Raw genomic sequence first — 19,024 nt, forward strand, 5'->3', positions numbered from 1 at the left:
CCCTGCATGCTTTCTCTTCTCTCTGGCAGCCTAGCTTTGCTGCAGTTATCAGCATCCCTTGCCTCCTCCCCCATTCAGGTCTTACTGCCTGGATAGTCATCCATTACACCCTTCTCTGATCCCTCTATCACTCACTTTAATAGTTTGTCAATTTCTGAAACTTTAAGCTTCCTGCACACTCCATGCTTTTCCATATGGCTGTGACAGGAGAGTTTTCTCTTTCTAAAGCACAGAGATGTGGGCCTCAGATACGAGACTCTAGGGACCAGTTTTTTAAAAGCCTAGGTAATAGAGAGAGGATTTGGGTTGATATATCAGGATACCCAGCAGTTTATGGGGGGCAGGGAGGAGATTTCCCTCTTTGTAAGCATGATGGTACCAACTGCCTGTGAAGGATATTGATCAAGAGAGTGGGCAATGGGCTCCAGCCTGACCTTGTTTGTAAGGAGACTGTGCTACTGGGTTTGTGATTGGAACGTTCTTGGTAAACTGTTGTTAGGAATGCTTCATTCTTCTTATTTCCCTTTTCCAGTTTTTAAATTATGAAGATTGTTTGCTTCTAAGAACCCCTTGAATAGGAAAGTGGACCCTGTGTATTTGAACCTATTTTGTAAAGAGGGTTAGGTAAGATACATATGCATTTAGGATTGCGGTCACGTGGGAGTCTCTTCTCCCCACACCTAAAACAACACAGGCATCAGACTCCAGACTCCATGCAGAAGCTCTCTCCTCCTGTGGGTTCAGTATTCCACACCTGGGGCTGAACACAGCACTGGCGCTCTCTCCCTTGCATGTGCAAGGAATCTGAGTTAGGATTCTGAATTTGTGTTCCACAAATCTGTTAGTAATTCCCTGAGAAAGGATATGACAAACAGAATCAGGAACTTTGTGGGTGTTCAAGTATGAGCATTAGCCAAAGCCTGCTTGTAGATGTATCCGTCTTAGTAAAATAGAAACACAGAGCCAAATGCCAAGTTGAGAGCCCAAGAGGTCAGAGCAGTAGCTAAGAGCTAAAAACCCTTTCTTACCCTTCGCTGCCGCTGCTGTCCTTCCCCTCAGCAAGAGACCTACTTCCTGTGTGTCTGTCCTTTTATTGACTTTCTGTTCTGCCTTCTCATTGGTTGTAAACCCAACCACATGACCTCCTTGTCACTGTCTGTCTATAACACCTCCAGGTCTTCTATGGTTGGTATTGAGATTAAAGGCGTGTGTCTCCATGCTGGCTGTATCCTTGAATACACAGATATCCACCTGGCTCTGCCTCCCAAGTGCTGGGATTAAAGGCCTGTGCCACCACCGCCTGGCTTCTGCTATGGTTTGCTATTAGCTCTGACCCCCAGGCAACTTTATTTATTAACACACAAATAAAATCACATTTCAGTACAAATAAAATATCACCATATTTCCCCTTTTCTATTTTAATAAAAAGAAAAAAGGAAAAAAGTTATAACTAATATAAGAAACACTGCATACAAAAGTACAATAACTATATACCGTATATATAAGCAATAAACACCTAAACAATGTCTAGTCGATTTGCATTTGACAAATTCAGAGAAAATAATTCCATTATCTATCCTATTTTGGTAAGTCCAAAATGTACCTGATTATTTCTATCCTAACTTATATTACTAACAGAACTATCTTATAACGTCTTTCAGATTTATACACTTACACCTCTTTAGTGAGTTTCTTTTATGAAATTTTTAACAAGGAAACTATAACTATCTAAACTTAAATATAACTATCTAATCTTCAACTATAACTAACTAATCTTCAACTCCCTCAGAGACCCAAGAAGGAAATAATATTGAAACACAACTTTATTTATCAACATACAAATAAAATCACATTTCAGTACAAATAAAATATCACCATACCTGCTCTGTTGTGAAATATTATTTTAAGATGTGTTACATTTGTTTATGCTGTGGAACATTTGATTTAATGATGGAACAATATGTTGCAATGCTTTATGTTGCTTTCATTTAAGTCCGAGGAGCTGTGTTACTTTGCCTGTCTAAAACCTGATTTGTCTAATAAAGAGCTGAATGGCCAATAGCAATGCAAGAGAAAGGATAGACTGGGTAGGCAGAGAGAATAAAGAGAAGAAGAAATCTGGAAGAAGATAGAAGGAACGAGAAAAGAAGGAGTAGAACATTCACAGGCCAGACACCAGCTTCACAATAAGCCATGGAGTAAAAAGTCATGAAAGGTACACAGAAATACAGAAAGGTAAAAGCCCAGAGGAAAAAGATAGATGGGATAATTGAAGTTAAGAAAAGCTGGCTGGAAACAAGCTAAGCTAAGACTAGGTATTTATAAGAAAGAGAGAAAGAAAGAAAGAAAGAAAGAAAGAAAGAAAGAAAGAAAGAAAGAAAGAAAGAGAGAAAGAGAGAGAGAAAGAAAGAGAGAAAGAAAGAAAGAAAAAGAAAAAAAGCCTCTGTTAGAATTTATGTGGGAGCTGGGTGATGGGCCCCTCCAAACAAAGAGTAAAATAAAAAAACACCACCACCACCACCACCACCACAACAACAACTACACTGCTTTGTTCTGCTCTGCCCCTAGAGCCTCTGGGAAGTAACAGTATGCACTCACTTTTTAAACAGCATGTCTGTTCTGAGCCTACCTGGGCATTCTAAGTCTATATGAATGCTCTTGTCCTGTTCCTTCTTGTCTGAATCTGTGAAGACTGACCCGATGAAGGAAAAACACTGTAGCTACATAGGTTCTGTTAGAGAGGAGACAAATGTGCCCTCCAATCCACTCTGCTAATGAGCGACAAAACCCTATAAGAAGTGTCAGGCATCTGACCCCAAGATATTCATCCAGTTCACGGAGAATCATAGCAGAAGAACATATCCCATTTCTGAAGTGGAAGGACCTCCAACAGCTCCTCTGGGAGATGGACATAAGGGTTTGGTCACCCCATATGTTGAGTTATGCCACATCTAGTTTAGTGTCTGGCCCTTCTGAAACATGGAAAAGAAGATGCCTGGCCCTCAGTGACCCTCTGGGAAGGAACCTTCACTAACCTTCACACCTCAATGACCCACAACACTATCCCAGCATTAACTCTTGCTTCAGCCACTGAAACATTCCTCTAATCAAATAAACTAAAACAAAGCATTCAGCAAAACTTCATCTACCCCTGGAATTCTGAAAAGGAAATGACTTGTGTCCCTGCTATGGCTCCGTTTTTAATTCAATTTAGGTTTTCTTCATGCCTAGTACAAGTTGCTGTTCTTGTTTCTAATCTAAAAACGCTTTTGCAAATGTGCATGTATAAGTATGTGAACATCATCGTTATATTATGTACTTCCTTACTGACTTTCTATGTGCACTTGTGTGTGCCTGCCTGTGAATCTCAGCAGGTGCGTGCAGAGGTCAAAGGACAACATGTGAAGTTAGTCCAGGAACTGAACTCAGATTATCAGTCTTTGGGGCAGGAGCCTTTACCTGCTTAGCCATCTTACCAGCACTTAAGCTGAAGTTGGAAACACAATGCAGAGACTGTGTCTCTGGCTGATAGTCCCCACTCCATAGTTCATTCTTCTGCTGCCTCTGAAAGAAAAAAAAATATTAGGGAAGGTTCTTATTTCAGCTCACTCTAGCTGACATGTTAACATTTAAGAATTAATTCTCGCCGGGCGGTGGTGGCGCACGCCTTTAATCCCAGCACTCGGGAGGCAGAGGCAGGCGAATCTCTGTGAGTTCGAGGCCAGCCTGGTCTACAAAGTGAGTTCCAGGAAAGGCGCAAAACTACAGAGAAACCCTGTCCTGAAAAACCAAAAAAAAAAAAAAAAAAAGAATTAATTCTCAGTACAGGCAATTAATTCTCAGGCACATCTCTGAGTTCTAGGCTAGCCTGATCTAAAAAGTGAATTCCAGGACATCCAAGGCTATACAGAGAAACCCTGTTGAGAGAGATACAGAGAGAGAGAAAGAGAGAGATGGATTGATAGACAGATGGATGGATAGAGTGAGCACTTATTCTCAAAGGAGATAAAAGGGAAAATACATGAACTATTGCTGTTGTTTTAGCTTAGAGATTTACAAAAAGAATAAACAACACCACTTTCCAAGGAGGTAACAGTCTTGCAGGGCCCTCTCCTTCCACCCTACTCCCTCCATTCCATGGGGACTCCTTGAACCTTACAGCAGATCCAGGATTCCTCCTTCCCCCGATTCCTCTATGTCTGAACCCTATATGTAGAAAAGCTCTCTACCTGGAGCCCACACTGGACTCCAGTGGGAGATTTCCACTGTCCTTCCTGTCCACCATTACACTCTCTCATCCTCACTCCCAGCCCTGTAGCAGCATGCTTGCAGGAACCTGTCCATCAGTCCTACTTCAGTATCTGGGGAGCATGCTAAACCTTGCAGTAGAACCAGCTTTCCTCTTCCTGTGGACCCTCTCCTCTCCATTCTCTCACTTCCAGGTTATCCTGATTCCTTCTTGTCAGCCCACAATACCAAGAAGCACTTTGTACCTGGGACCCCAGTGGCTGCATCTGGCAGGGACTCAGATAGGGGAGTCACACCATCCTTCTATCCTCCATTATGATCTCCCCACTCTCACCGTCAGATACATAAAAACCTGATACATGTTGCCTTTTCCCACCTCAGCTCCACTCACTGGAGACTCCAACTCTTGGTTCAGACCCAGGGTCCCCTAGCCCATTCAAGACAGTCTCTCCAGATTATTCTTTGCCTTAGGTCATCCTACTTGCATAAGGCCCACTTACTACCATACCTCCAACTTCCTGAGGACACTATCTCTTGATGTAGACAGGAACCCATTGGTTATTTCCTGGAGTAACTTTTCGGCCTTTTACCTAGCCAATCTCTAATCCTCTTTGCCACCCACCAACCTTCAGAAGCACTGTCTGCCTGGGAACCACAGCCACCACACTCTCCTAAGACCTAGAGAGGGCAACAGAAACCAAACAACAGAGCACCCACACAACAAAGACCGGATGTTAACACCTAAAATCACCTCAGTCATCACAAACCCAGAAGCCAAGACACCAGCATGGAAACACAAGGACTTCAAAGCAGAAATTTTGAATATGTTCAAGGACCTTACAGAGGATGTGGAAAAAGTCTTAATGACTTCTATGAAAACACAAAGGAACAGTGAGGGACGTGATGAAAACAGTTCAAGACATGAAAGTAGATGTGGAATGGCTTAAGCAAACCCAACTTGAGATAAAACTGGAAATGAAAAGATAAGGAAGTCAAACTCAAACCTCAGAGTACACAACACGGAAGAGAGAATCTCTGGTGTTGCAGACAAGGCAGAAGAAATGGATACCTCTGACACAGAAAATGTTAAATCTCTGCACAGCTCAGCAACCTTTGCTCGGTCACTAGGGATGGTCCTTGTGACAATTTCTATAGATCTCACTTGGTGAGAACAATTCCAGAGATATAATGTCCATGTCAGTGTTCAGTTGCCTCTGTACAACTGAGTGTGGCACTGTAGCATCTGGATTCTCAGCTGTCCTTGAATGTGCCTGGATGTTTTTCTTAATTTAAATATTGCTTCTCATTAATGAAATGACAAGATGTCATTTTAAAACTGTGTAGAAAAAGAGTGGAATAGAAACCATTTATTCTTTACTCAAATAGAGTTCTTTGTCAGAATTACACACACACACACACACACACACACACACACACACACACACACACACACACACACAGATCTCTGTAAAGGCTGAAAGTCTAGAACCCTTGGCTCCCAGATAGTAGATGTCACCCCTGTCATTTTTATTGTTCCCACACCATGGCCATGCTGAAACATGAACAGGAAAAAAATCACTTTGGAGCTGGTTTCAGGGTGGAAATGAACAGGAATCATTTAGATTCTTTGGATTATTTCCTGACACTAACAGTGTGTTGTCTGTGATTAGGTACCAGAACCTGTTGGAAGCCTTTGCCCAGGCTAGTGTGACAGCCTTCATTTACACCAGCTCTGTTCATGTTTCAGGGCCCAACACCTACAAGATCATCCTTAGGGGCCATGAGGGAGAGCCACGTGTAACTACATGGTCTGATCCATATCCTCACAGCACAACTATGGGTGAAAAGGCAGTGATGGCTACAATGGGTGCATCCTGACAAATGGTGGCACTTTTCATATTTGTGCCTTAAGGCCCAGGTATATTTATAGGGAAGGAAGCTCATTCCTTTCTGGGGTAATGGGTACAGCCCTCAAAAATAACAGTATTGTGGATGATACTGCGAAATTCTCCACAATCCACCCATTTATGTGGGCAATGAAACCTGAGCTCACATTTTGGCTGCCAGGGTCCAAAGAGACAACAGATGTCACTAAGCATCCAAGGACAGATCCACTACATCTCAGATAACACCCGTCAGGAAAGCTATGATGATTTACATTGCACCCTGAGCAAGTACTGGAGCCTTCCTCTGCCCCTGCTGTAGCAGTTCCTAGTCTCGGCTTAGGCTTCTTTTCTTTGGAAAGCAGCCAACACAGTTCACCTGGGAAACTGGTTTGAAGCCTTCCTCTTCCCACAGAATTCTGGAGGCCATACCAGTTTGTCAACGGAACAACAGAGACTGGGAATATAGGCTGCTGCTCCCTGAGAGATCCCCAGGGCTCCTGGCTTCCCTCCTGCCCAGCCATGAACATGATACTCTACAGAATCAGGAGAAACCTGGAGGGGCACCTGGGATGCCACATTTGCCTTAAAAAATGATCCTAGTCGGAAGATGGGGAAGCAGAGCTATTGTCAACCTCCACTTGAGATGTGCAGACCTTTCCTCTGAGCCAAACACCTGCCATCTTAGGAAGCACAACTGTGCTTAAGTGTGGATCATCCCAGCTGGAGTAGTCGACTGTTGACATCGCCTTGTAGAAGAGGGACACTCACCTGAGTGCCCCGATACTCCATACCACCTGTTATACACAATTCTACTCTAACTCCAAATGGGTCTTAAGGAGGGGCTGGCGTATATAGGACCAGAGAGAGGAGGGCTCTGTCTGGTCAGCTATGAGAAAAGCCATCATCCCTGCCATGTAAAGACTTTTTAGTGTAGCCTTCTGCATGGAGCATCCACACTCCTGCAAGTAACTGCCTCACCTATGCACTGAAATTAAGGCCAATACACTCACTGCTATGGCAGGAGGAACTTTAGTAGTACCTTGTCTTCGTTTGTCATAGGAGCCCTAGAGAACTGGTAAGACACTGTTCATGTCTCCTCAAGGGAAATAATTTTGGCAACAACTTCCAGTGTCTATATCACAGAAAGTTCTAGATCACACCTGGGTGTGTATGGTTATTCCCAGTCTTGAGTTTCCACTTTTCCATTTACACAGTGAGACAAATTATAAATTTGCAGCAAAATAAAGACAAAAATATTTGGATTCCTCCCAAAAGTTGTCTCCCGCTGAGCCCGAGCTGTGGAGCACTGCCCTTCCCTTCACATTTAATTGTTTCTCCTTCTTCCTCCATATCCACAGCTTCCTTCCATCCCCACAATCTTCTCTCCTTTATCCTCAGCCTCTTCCCTCTTGCCACTTCCTGTATTGTCCATTTCAAGTTTCCTGAAAAGAGGAAGCTAACGGAGACAGGTTTGACATGTGGCGGGATTCAGACAGCAAAGTGCGCTTGCCACTGAGCCTGACCACCTGAGTTCAAGTCCTGGGACCTACATGGTGGGAGGAGAGAACTGACTCCAGCCATATGTGCCACAGCATGCATGCAAGAGTGCACGCATATGCACACACACACACACACACACACACACACACACACACACACACATACACACACACACACACACACACACACACACACACACACACACACACCCTGTAAAAGAAAAAAGAAATAAGTTTTGGGAGCTTATGACATGGTTCTTAACTGATCTAGGAACCAAAAGCCAAAAACCATGTCAAGCCCACAGAGACGGTGACAATCCAAGCAGGTATGTGTTTGGCAATCTTGAAGGGATAAAGATGCCACCTTCTAATCTTGGATATTGTCTCCTCATCTTTAAATACCACAGACAGCACAACAGTCTCACCTAGCACCAAGACTTCTTTGTCCTGTTCAATAGCACACTTGCACAGACAGACCACTGATTAAAAACAAAATTGGAAATCATAGTATGTAAGCAAAGGATCTGTAAAGTTAAAAAAAAAACCTCCAAAAGTACCATTGAGTTTCAGTTTGTGTTGGCCAACCTCTGGTGGGCATGAGGGTTGCCTGTCAGTGTGCTTTGTATAATCAGTGAGACTCTGAAAAACAGTTTTTCCTTTGTGATCCACTATCAAGTGGAGATAGCCTCCGGTTTAGGGAAGAGGGTTTCTGTCTGCTTCCATCTAAGTGCCAAAACTCCATCTGGCTTAAATCTGTGCAGGCAATGTGACTGCTGCATAGTTTCTATGACTTCATAGGTGTGTAAATCCTGTTGTGTCTAGAAGGCCTTGTTTCTCTGATATCTTCCATCCTCTCTGGCTCTTAAAATCTTTCTGCCTCCTATTCTGCAGAGTTCTCTGAGTCCTAAAGGGAGGGACTTGTTGAAAACAATCATTTAGGATTGAGTGTTCCAAGATCTCTCACTCTCTGCAGTATGTCCAGCTGTGGATGTCTGTATTTGTTCCCATCTGCTGCAGGAAAAAGCTTCTCTGATGATAGATGAGCAAGGTGCTGATTTATGAGCATAGCAGATGTCATTAGGAGTCATTTTATTGCTACATTTCATTAATAGAAAAATAATATTTGGTTTCCCCTAGGTCTCTGGCCTATCTAGCCTCAGGTTCTTGACCACTTGAGTGGTGTCATGCATGAGTTCTGTCTCACAGAATAGGCCTTAATTGCAACCAGAGAGTTATTGGTTGCTCCCATACCTTTTGTGCCACTATCACCACAGGGTATCTTTGCAGGCTGGTCATCATTGTTGACTGCAGGGTGCTGTGGAACAATCTTTGTACACTGTAGATATTTATTGCTCTTATTGTTAATAACGAGCTGATTACCCGACAGTTGGGCAGAAAGAGTTTGGGTGAGACAGCCTGACATAGAGTAATTGATAGGAAGAGGAAGGACAGAATCTAGAGTCAAGAGCAGATGCTGAGAGCAGCAAGATGGGTATGCTATACTGAGAAAAGTTACCAAGCCACATGGAGAAACATACATAAGAAATATGTGTTAATTTACATCTAAGAGTTAGTTAGTAACAAGTCTGAGATATTGACTGAGCATTTATAATTAATATTGAGTCTCTGTGTTGGTTATTTGGAAACTGGAGGGCAGGATAGACAAGTTCACCAACAAATGGTGTTCCAATGTGGGACCGGAATTTCCACAAAAGACCTGAGAGAAAGCTTAAAATTTTTTTACACACACAAAAATGGAGCCAAACTTTGACTTCCTATTCTCATGTCTCTCATGCAAATGGTGACTCCTGGCAGATGCCAGTATACCGTGAATTAAACCACAAGGCAGGTTCTCTCAATCTCTCACACATGCCATGGTACAGGGAGGCATCTCTCAGACACTGCCCATGGGCTTGAGCTGCCAGGGCTAGCTCTGCCAGCCCAGAGTGGAGTTTGGGGTTTTGCTCATGCAGACAGAAAAGATTATAGATATGCAGTGAAGACAGATTCAGATGGAAAAAACTTCTAAATGGGTTACAGTGTATTTAAAAATATATGTAGGCTTGAGAGAGAAAAGAGAAGGTATAGAGAGTCATATTTTATATCTATATATGACTGTATTATATATATATATATAGTCTTACAATAATAAAATAAAGCATTTAAAAAGGGACTAAAGTAATATAAAAATAAGCCATGTAAAGATGGAAAATAGACAGACTGGATTCTGTATGTTATTGTGTTGTCTTTAGATTTTCTGATTGTTGATAAAGAAACTACAACTGTTAAAAAACATTTGATAATGAAAGGTGCTAGATTAAACCAACCTATAGATTTTAAAAATGTCTTTACTTCAAAATTTAACTCAAAAGATATGTTACTTTGGGGAAGAAGTTATGCTTTTATTTCCACAGGAGATGAGAAACTATGGATTGTTTCTGGTTTAAGGAAGTCAGGTTTGATTGGTGAAGACTCTCTGAAATCCTGGCTACAGGTATTAAATGAATAAATAAATAAATAAATGAACTAGAATATAGGTAACATGTATTTTACCCCCTCAAACATAAAGCAAAAAACATCTTTAACTGACTTAAGCACACCACATAACCATACTTGTAATACATTTTACCTTTAAAAATTCATGTATTTTCAGAATAAGGGAATGGAACCAGACACCAATAAAAATGGATGGCCCAGATGACCCAGCATCCAGAACAACTTCAAGGCTGCTGGCTGAGTTGGTCCAGCCTCACAGAACACTCCAGCCATGACTTCATTATTATTCCAATTTTCTCAAGGTTCCTTCACAAATATCAGCACCACCAAACAATAGGAAGTAGTCTACAGAATGACTCATATTTGCATAAATGTGTTATGGATGTTCATTATAATTTAAAGGAGGTTGGATACTGGTTGTTATTGGTCATAGTTTTAAAAAAGAAAAACAAAAGAGTTAAATACAATGATATCTCTCTGTATAGAAATGATAGGATAAAAAGATAGATTATTAAATCTATTTTTAAACTAAAAAGCAACTAGTAGTCTTAAATATTTTACATTGGTATGGATTTTGGTATATTGATACAAATTTAAAGTTAATTTTGTTATGCTGTATGTATATTTCTGCTCTTGTTTAGAGTATTGTGCTTATACAGCTCATTTAAAAATATAATGTATAATTAAGAAATACAGGTTAGTAGTTAGTAATCTATAATAGTCAAACTTATAGTCATATGAGGTATGTTTTCAAGGTCATACACAGTTTTATTTAGATAGATTGTCTTCAAATACTTCAAAGACATACAGAATATGGCATTGAATATGTTTAATTACCTAAGGCTTTTCATGACAATGAGACACATCTGCTCAAGACAGCCCCAATTTACATCCAAAGAAGATGATGGACATCAAAGAGCTCTGTATAGAGTTTTTCTTTATGGAAAAATCTACTCATTTGGGCATAAACTGCCCTTGCATGTAGCTGGAGTTTTCTCCAGTCCCGCTCAGACCCAGGTAAATACACAGAGACTTATTATATTAATTATAAACTGTATGGCCTTGGCAAGCTTCTTGCTAGCTAGATCTTACTTCTTAAATTAACCCATTTCTATTAATCTTTAAGTTGCCATATGGCTTGTGGCTTACTGGTACTTTACATCTTACTTCTCATGGTGGTGGCAGCTGGCAGCATCTCCTGACTCAGCCTTCCACCTCCCAGAATTCCCCTCTCTGCTTATCCAGCCTACACTATATTTCCTGCCTGGCTACTGGCCAATCAGCTTTTTATTTATCCATCAATCAGAACAACACATTTAACAGTGTACAGAAAGACATGCCAGCACTTGCCTCAATTATTGAAGGTATACCGTTACAAAACACAAAAGCAATACAGAAAAGAAAATGACAGCCAAAAATTGCCAAAATAGGTAGAACACTCCTTCAAACTTACCTGCTTCTCAGAAATGTCTGTTAGATATACCAGGCCCAAAGGCCAAAGTTGGAGCCCCAATGTTACAGAAGAAATTTGGGTGACTGTTCAGGCAGTCAGACATTCCTGTTGTTAGGTAACATTTCATACTTCTAGGGTCTTTGATAGAGTTAAAGACTAAATAGTTAAACTTACAGTTCTCCTTACTTTTTTTTTTTTGGTTTTTCGAGACAGGGTTTCTCTGTGTAGCTTTGCGCCTTTCCTGGAACTCGCTTTGGAGACCAGGCTGGCCTCGAACTCACAGAGATCCGCCTGGCTCTGCCTCCCGAGTGCTGGGATTAAAGGCGTGCGCCACCACCGCCCGGCTTCTCCTTACTTTTGATGAAAGGTAAATTAGGTATAAAACTTTAGACTCACAATGATAAGATACATAATAGAGTATTTTCTCTAACTTTGCAAAATACAAATGGACTGAATTTTGTAACTGTAATTCTTACTTGATAATGGTTTTAGTTGTATATAATTTTACTATGTTAAATTTAAATCATTCCATTTTAATTAGATGAAAAGGGGGAAATGATGTGGAACAATCTTTGTACATTGTAAATGTGAATTGTTCTCATTGTTAATAAAAAGCTGATTGGCAGATAATTGGGCAGAAAGAGATTGGGTGAGACAGCCTGAGACAGAAACAATGCTCTGAAGAGGAAGGGTAGAGACTGGAGTCTTGAACAGATACAGAAGAAGAAGATGAACATGCTTTACTGAGAAAAGTTACCAAGTGGCAAAGCACAGACAAGAAATATGGGTTAATTTAGAAGTAAGAGTTAGCTTTCAATAAGCCTGAGCTATTGGCCCAGCATTTGTAATTAATATTAAGCCTCTGAGTAACCACTTGGGAGCAGTGTGCAGGACAGAAACGTGCCTACAGCAGGTTTTGTAGGTGTGTTGGTGTTTAACTTTTTCCTCAGGCAGTGTACAGAGTACTTTCCAGTATTAACACTACTATTCAGAAGGGATGAAGGCTCTACATAGGCACCAGCTCAACTTCTCCATGTTCAGTGAGTTATGTGGGTGTTGTCTTCAACAGTAAGACCTTACCATCAGTTTGTGGAGAGCAACCAACAGCCTTGGCAATAGTCTGGGTTAATTAGGGGTTATGATGGGGTCCCTTTGGCCAACAACCAAATTAGATAAGATGTAATCCACTCCAGCACTGGTGGTTTCATTTGGTGGTGACAGATGTATAGTTGGGGCTTTGCCTCCCCTGTTATTGGTGATTCCAATTTAGAATTATTTTATAGAAGTTGTATTTTAAGAAGTTTCTACTGTATTAGGTTTCCATATAAACTTTCAAATGGCACTTAGTTTTAGCTATTCCTCCCAGTATTCCCTCCCTTGCCTCCTATTTCCTCCCCTCCCCATTTTATTCTCCCTTTCCCATCCCTCCCCATTCATCCATTACTATCTATTCTATTTCCCCTTTTCAGGGGATTCTTTCTCTCTCACACCTAGTTCTTTATCTATTTCTAAACTCTGTGGTTATATAGATCATAGACTGCTTATCAAAGACTTAGCGGCTAATGTATAAACAAATACATGCCATATTAGTCTTTTGGGGTCTGTGTTACCTCACTCAGGATGATTTTTTTCTAGTTCCATCCATTTACCTGTTGAGTGGGGATGAATCTGGGCAAAGTTAAGGGGAGGGATTTGAAGTAAATACGATCAAAATATTTGCTATCAAATTTCAAAGAATCAATAAAATAGTTTTGAAAAGAGTTGAATCTAAATTGTTTGTGTGACATAACATAAGAAATTAAGATTATCGGCCCAGAAAATTGTTAAACTGTAAGAGTTTTCTCTATTGCAATTAGGTAAGCAAATCTCATTGTTGCTTAGATTTCATTAAATGTTTTTTCACACATTGATTTTCTCTTACAAAAGTCTAAGAATTACAAGAGGTCACACTGAGTTAGTACCAGCTAAGACAAAGGAACTCCAAAATAAACATGAACAGTGAACTCTGTCTGATATCAGGAAAGAGCAGAAAAAAAACTAAAAACAAACAAACAAACAAAAAACAGCTAAAAACCTTTACATGTTAACCCTTTATTGAAGTATTAAATACAAAAGGCATTGGCTCCCACTGTTTTTCTACCCACTGAGAATGAGAGGCCAGGTTTCAATGGGGGTGAGGCTCTACTCATCCCATCACATCACCAGCTCACTTGTCAAGTTTCCAATTCAGCAACACAGTGGCAATGGCCAGATACACTCTTATTTTTAACTCCCATTTTCACCTTTTCCTTTTGATTACAATAACACCTTCAAAACAGCACCCACTTGATTTTGAAAACTACATTAATTATGTGTCATAAAGAAAATAGGTCATATGACAAGAACTTTAAGTCCCTGAAAAAAGAAATTGAAGAAGATGTCAGAAAATGGAAAGATCTCCCATGCTCATGGATAGGCAGGACTAACATAGTAAAAATGGCAATCTTACCAAAAGCAATCTACAGATTCAATGCAATCCCCATCAAAATACCAACACAATTCTTCACAGACTTGGAAAGAATAATACTCAACTTCATATGGAAAAACAAAAAACCCAGGATAGCCAAAGGAATCCTGTACAATAGCACAACTTCTGGAGGCATCACGATCCCTGACTTCAAGCTCTACTATAGAGCTACAGTAATAAAAACAGCTTGGTACTGGCATAAAAACCGACATGTGGACCAATGGAATCGAATTGAAGACCCTGACATTAATCCGCACACCTATGAACATATAATTTTTGACAAAGAAGCCAAAAGTGCACAATGGAAAAAAGAAAGCATCTTCAACAAATGGTGCTGGCAAAACTGGATATCAACATGTAGAAGGCTGCAAATAGATCCATATCTATCACCGTGCACAAAACTTAAGTCCAAGTGGATCAAGGACCTCAACATAAATCCAGCTACTCTGAACCTGCTAGAAGAGAAAGTAGGAAGTAGTCTTGAACGCATTGGCATAGGAGACTACTTCCTAAATAGAACACCAGTAGCACAGACTCTGAGAGAAACAATCAATCAATGGGACCTCTTGAAACTGAGAAGCTTTTGTAGGGCAAAGGATACAGTCAACAAGGCAAAGCGACAGCCTACAGAATGGGAAAAGATCTTCACCAACCCCACATCTGACAGAGGACTGATATCCAGAATATATAAGGAATTCAAGAAATTAGACATCAAAATGCCCAACAGTCCAATTAAGAAATGGGCTATAGAACTAAACAGAGAATTCTCAACAGAGGAAACTCAAATGGCCGAAAGACATTTAAGAAATTGCTCAACATCCCTAATCATCAGGGAAATGCAAATCAAAACAACTCTGAGATACCACCTTACGCCTGTCAGAATGGCTAAGATCAAAAACACTGAAGACACCTTATGCTGGAGAGGATGTGGAGCTAGGGGAACTCTCCTCCACTGCTGGTGGGAATGCAAGCTTGTACAACCACTTTGGAAATCAATATGGCGCTTTCTTAGAAAATTGGGAATCCATCTCCCCCAAGATCCAGCTATACCACTCTTGGGCATATACCCAAGAAATGCTCAACCACACCATAAGAGCACTTGTTCAGCTATGTTCATATCAGCATTGTTTGTAATAGCCAGAACATGGAAACAACCCAGATGCCCTTCAACTGAAGAATGGATAAACAAAATGTGGTACATATACACAATGGAATACTACTCAGCAGAGAAAAACAATGACATCATGAGGTTTGCAGACAAATGGATGGATCTAGAAAAAATCATCCTGAGTGAGGTAACCCAGACTCAGAAAGACAAACATGGTATGTACTCACTCATAGCAGGATACTAGACATGAAACAAGGATGACTTGTCTGCTACTCACATCACCAGGGAGGCTACCTGGAAAACAGGACCCCAAGAAAGACACAGGGATCGCCCAATGACAGAGAAATGGAATGAGATCTACATGAACAGCCTGGACATGAGTGGGGGTAATGAAAGGCGAGGGTTGAGGGAAAGAGAGCTTGGGGGAGCGGGAGATCCCAGCTGGATCAACAACAGAGAGGGAGAACAAGGAATAGGAGACCATGGTAAATGAAGACCACATGAGAATAGGAAGAAGCAAAGTGCTAGAGAGGCCCACAGAAATCCACAAAGATACCCACACAACAGACTGCTGGCAATGGTCGAGAGACAGCCCGAACTGACCTACTCTGGTGATGGGATGGCCAAACCCCTAATTGTTGTGCTAGAAACCTCATCCAACTACTGAGGGATCTGGATGCAGAGATCCATGACTAGGCCCCGGGTGGATCTCTGGGAGTCCAATTAGCGAGAATGAGGAGGGTTTATATGAGCGAGAATTGTTGAGACCAAGGTTGAATAAAGCACAGGGACAAATAGCCAAATGAATGGAAACACATGAACTATGAACCAATGGCTGAGGGATCCCCACTGGATCAGGCCCTCCGAATGGGTGAGACAGTTGATTGGCTTGATCTGTTTGGGAGGCATCCAGGCAGTGGGACCAGATCTTGTGCTCATTGCATGAGATGGCTGTTTGAAACCTGGGGCCTATGCAGGATTGTTTGGCTCGGCCTGGGAGGAGGGGACTAGACCTACCTGGACTGAGTCTACCAGGTTGACCTCAGTCTGTGGGGAAGGCTTTGCCCTGGAGGAGATGGGAATTGGGGGGGGATTGGGGGGAAGGTGAGGGGGACGGGAGGGGGAAGAACAAGGGAATCCGTGGTTGATATGTAGAACTGAATTGTATTGCAAAATAAATTAAAATAAATTAAAAAAAAAGAAAATAGGTCTATTATACATATCCTTTTAGTAGTGAATGATTGGTTTTTATTGAATATACAGCTAGCAAAAGTAAAATTACAAATAAAAATAGCAGATAGGGAGAAGTGGCATATAGACAAAGAAACATGATCAAACCAGGGGCTTACACTACCCATCAGAAATGACTAGAGTAGCCCAAGTGGGAGAGAAAGCAAATGTAATCTCAAATAAGGCTCTTAAAACACTGATATAAATGATCAGGGAGGCCCTGCTGAAACAGTCTTGCTGGAGCTTGGCAACATTGGTGGCCTTTGGATGAGAATGACCTCGTAGACTCACATGCTTGAATCCTTAGTCCCCTTGGATAGAAATGTTAGGAAAGCATTAGAATATATGGCCTTGTTGCAGGAGGTGTCTCTGAGGTGGACTTTGAACAGCTGCTACTCCTAGTGCACACTGTGCTTCATGCTTCCAGATGAAGAAGGAAGCTCTCTGCTGTGCCTGCTGCAATCCCGATTTCCAACCCCAGGAAACAAAACGTAAGTTCAACTTATGGTATTCCCACATTAAGTATCTTTATACCATGAGACAAGCAATAACCTCTATTGGCAATGGTTCTTCTAGCTGTTCTCGAGGGCTCCATGTCTTGAATAGCTTTAAACTGTTTTCTGTTCTCCTTTCTCCTCATCACAGGGGTGAGAGATGGGGGCATTTGTCTGAGAAAAGGCTCTTAAAGGGCCTTTGAGATAAATGCTTGAGCCTGAATCTGGGGGATTCATACTCTCAGGCTTGACTCAATATGTGTAAACAGTAGGTATCAATTTACCAACAGAAGAAATGACAGATGCGTCTTCTGCTAAGGCAATCTTCTCAACTCCTTACTCACCCACTCTACAATCTTCTCCCTTTACCTCCTCCACGTGTTATCCATAGCTAATTTTACTGTCCTTATAAATACAATGAGTGCCATTCACCTGGTTTCTGTGCTGAGGGGACACGTTTCACCTCAGTGTCAACAGTAACTGACCAGGTAGGAAATTCTGAGTGAATAAAACAAAAAACAAGGTACAGGAGACACAGATTTTATCAAATAGCCGGCACAAGAAGGGGAGATGAAGGAAGAGGCAGAATGCTTTAAACATAAATGTAAATGTGAATTGAAGGTACTGCCTAATGTGAGTGATAATCATGATGAGAATCAAGAAGCAGAAGGCCACCGGGAGTCTAGGGTGGAAAAATTAATCACTGTGCTGTATAAGACACAAGGGGAGAGAGGGGAATATGGAGGGAAGGACAGAAAGAGGGAAGCTGACTCTTTTACTGCCTTTGGGGACTCTACTCCTCATTGCTCAGCCTTAATATATGGGGAGGGTCTGAGTCTTAGGGAAACTCCAGATTTCATGCTCTGCTGATATTCATGGGATAGATGCCCTTTCCTAAACAGAAACAGAAGAGGAGTGGATTGGGTAGGGGGAAACTGTGGCTGGGATATAAAATAAAGAAACAAATAACTTTTTTTTAAAGGAATAGTTGGGGAGAAAACCATCCTTTACCATCCACTGAAATCCCAGCATCTATATCAAGGTTCTTCCAGGACTGTTCCTTCTGGCAGCTCATCCCACTCCCTGTAATGTAGTTTCTCAACTACTTCTTGCTTCAGGTTATCCTCCTGGGGAATCTCTTGTTTCACAAGCAGAAGCATTGCCCAAGTTTGATCCAAATTCCTGGGCTGCCACTCAATTTTTCCCTCAGATTTCAGCAAATTTCCTCACCTGAGAAGTGCAGTTTGAGGCTTTAAGGATGGTGGGAGAGCTATTTGACAGCTGTAACCCTGTGTGCCTTCTGTGCCTCCCCAAAATTTGTGCTCCTTAGCTTCCTCTACCACAGTCCTGCACTGGAATATTTGCTGGTGTGAGTTTCCTAGTCCTCCCAACACCTTCTAGGAGGGTCAGGAGACCTCTCTAAGGACTGTGGAGATGAGAGCTTGGGACCAGCCCTTTGCCTGTTATCAGTGGCCTCCTTGACTGGAGAGCTAAATGTCAATAGGTCTTCCTGGCATTCCTGCATTGAATTCTAGGTGTTTCCCAGGCGATAGTGGATCTGAAACTCCTTAGTAGCCACTGAGCATCAAAGTTGGGACACTAAAAGTCCTAGAGAGGTCAGAAATAAAAAGAACATATATAACTCAACAGAATAAAGGCAATATACAGTAAACAGATAGCCAACATCAACTTAAATGAAGAGAAACTCAAAGCATTTCCACTAACACCAGGAACAAGACAAGGTTGTCCACTCTCTCCATACCTATTCAATACAGTACTCGAAGTGTTAGCTAGAGCAATAACACAACTGATGAAGATGGAGGAAATACATCTTGAAAAGGAAGAAGTCAAAATATCTTTATTTGCAGATAATAGGATAGTCTTAAGTGATCATAAAAATTCCACCAGATAACTCCTACAGATAACTTCAACAAAGTAGCAGGATACCAAATTAACTCACATAAATCAAGAACCCTCTTGTATATAAATGACAAATAGACTGAGAAAGAAATCAGGAGTATTACAGCTAACACATTGAGGAAATACTCTTTTGGCCATGTTTAATTACCCTTGCTTGTACACAACGTAACCTAGAGTCATCTGA

At 41.3% G+C, this 19,024-nt stretch overlaps 1 pseudogene; it reads left to right on the top strand.

The window, feature by feature from the left end:
* Positions 1-5,035: 5,035 nt before the first annotated feature.
* On the top strand, positions 5,036-6,453 carry LOC128106651 (3 beta-hydroxysteroid dehydrogenase/Delta 5-->4-isomerase type 2-like; annotated as a pseudogene).
* Positions 6,454-19,024: the final 12,571 nt, after the last annotated feature.

The sequence above is a fragment of the Peromyscus californicus genome, unplaced genomic scaffold (assembly GCF_007827085.1).
Source record: "Peromyscus californicus insignis strain IS unplaced genomic scaffold, ASM782708v3 Scaffold_9__1_contigs__length_137607984, whole genome shotgun sequence".
NCBI lineage: Eukaryota > Metazoa > Chordata > Mammalia > Rodentia > Cricetidae > Peromyscus > Peromyscus californicus.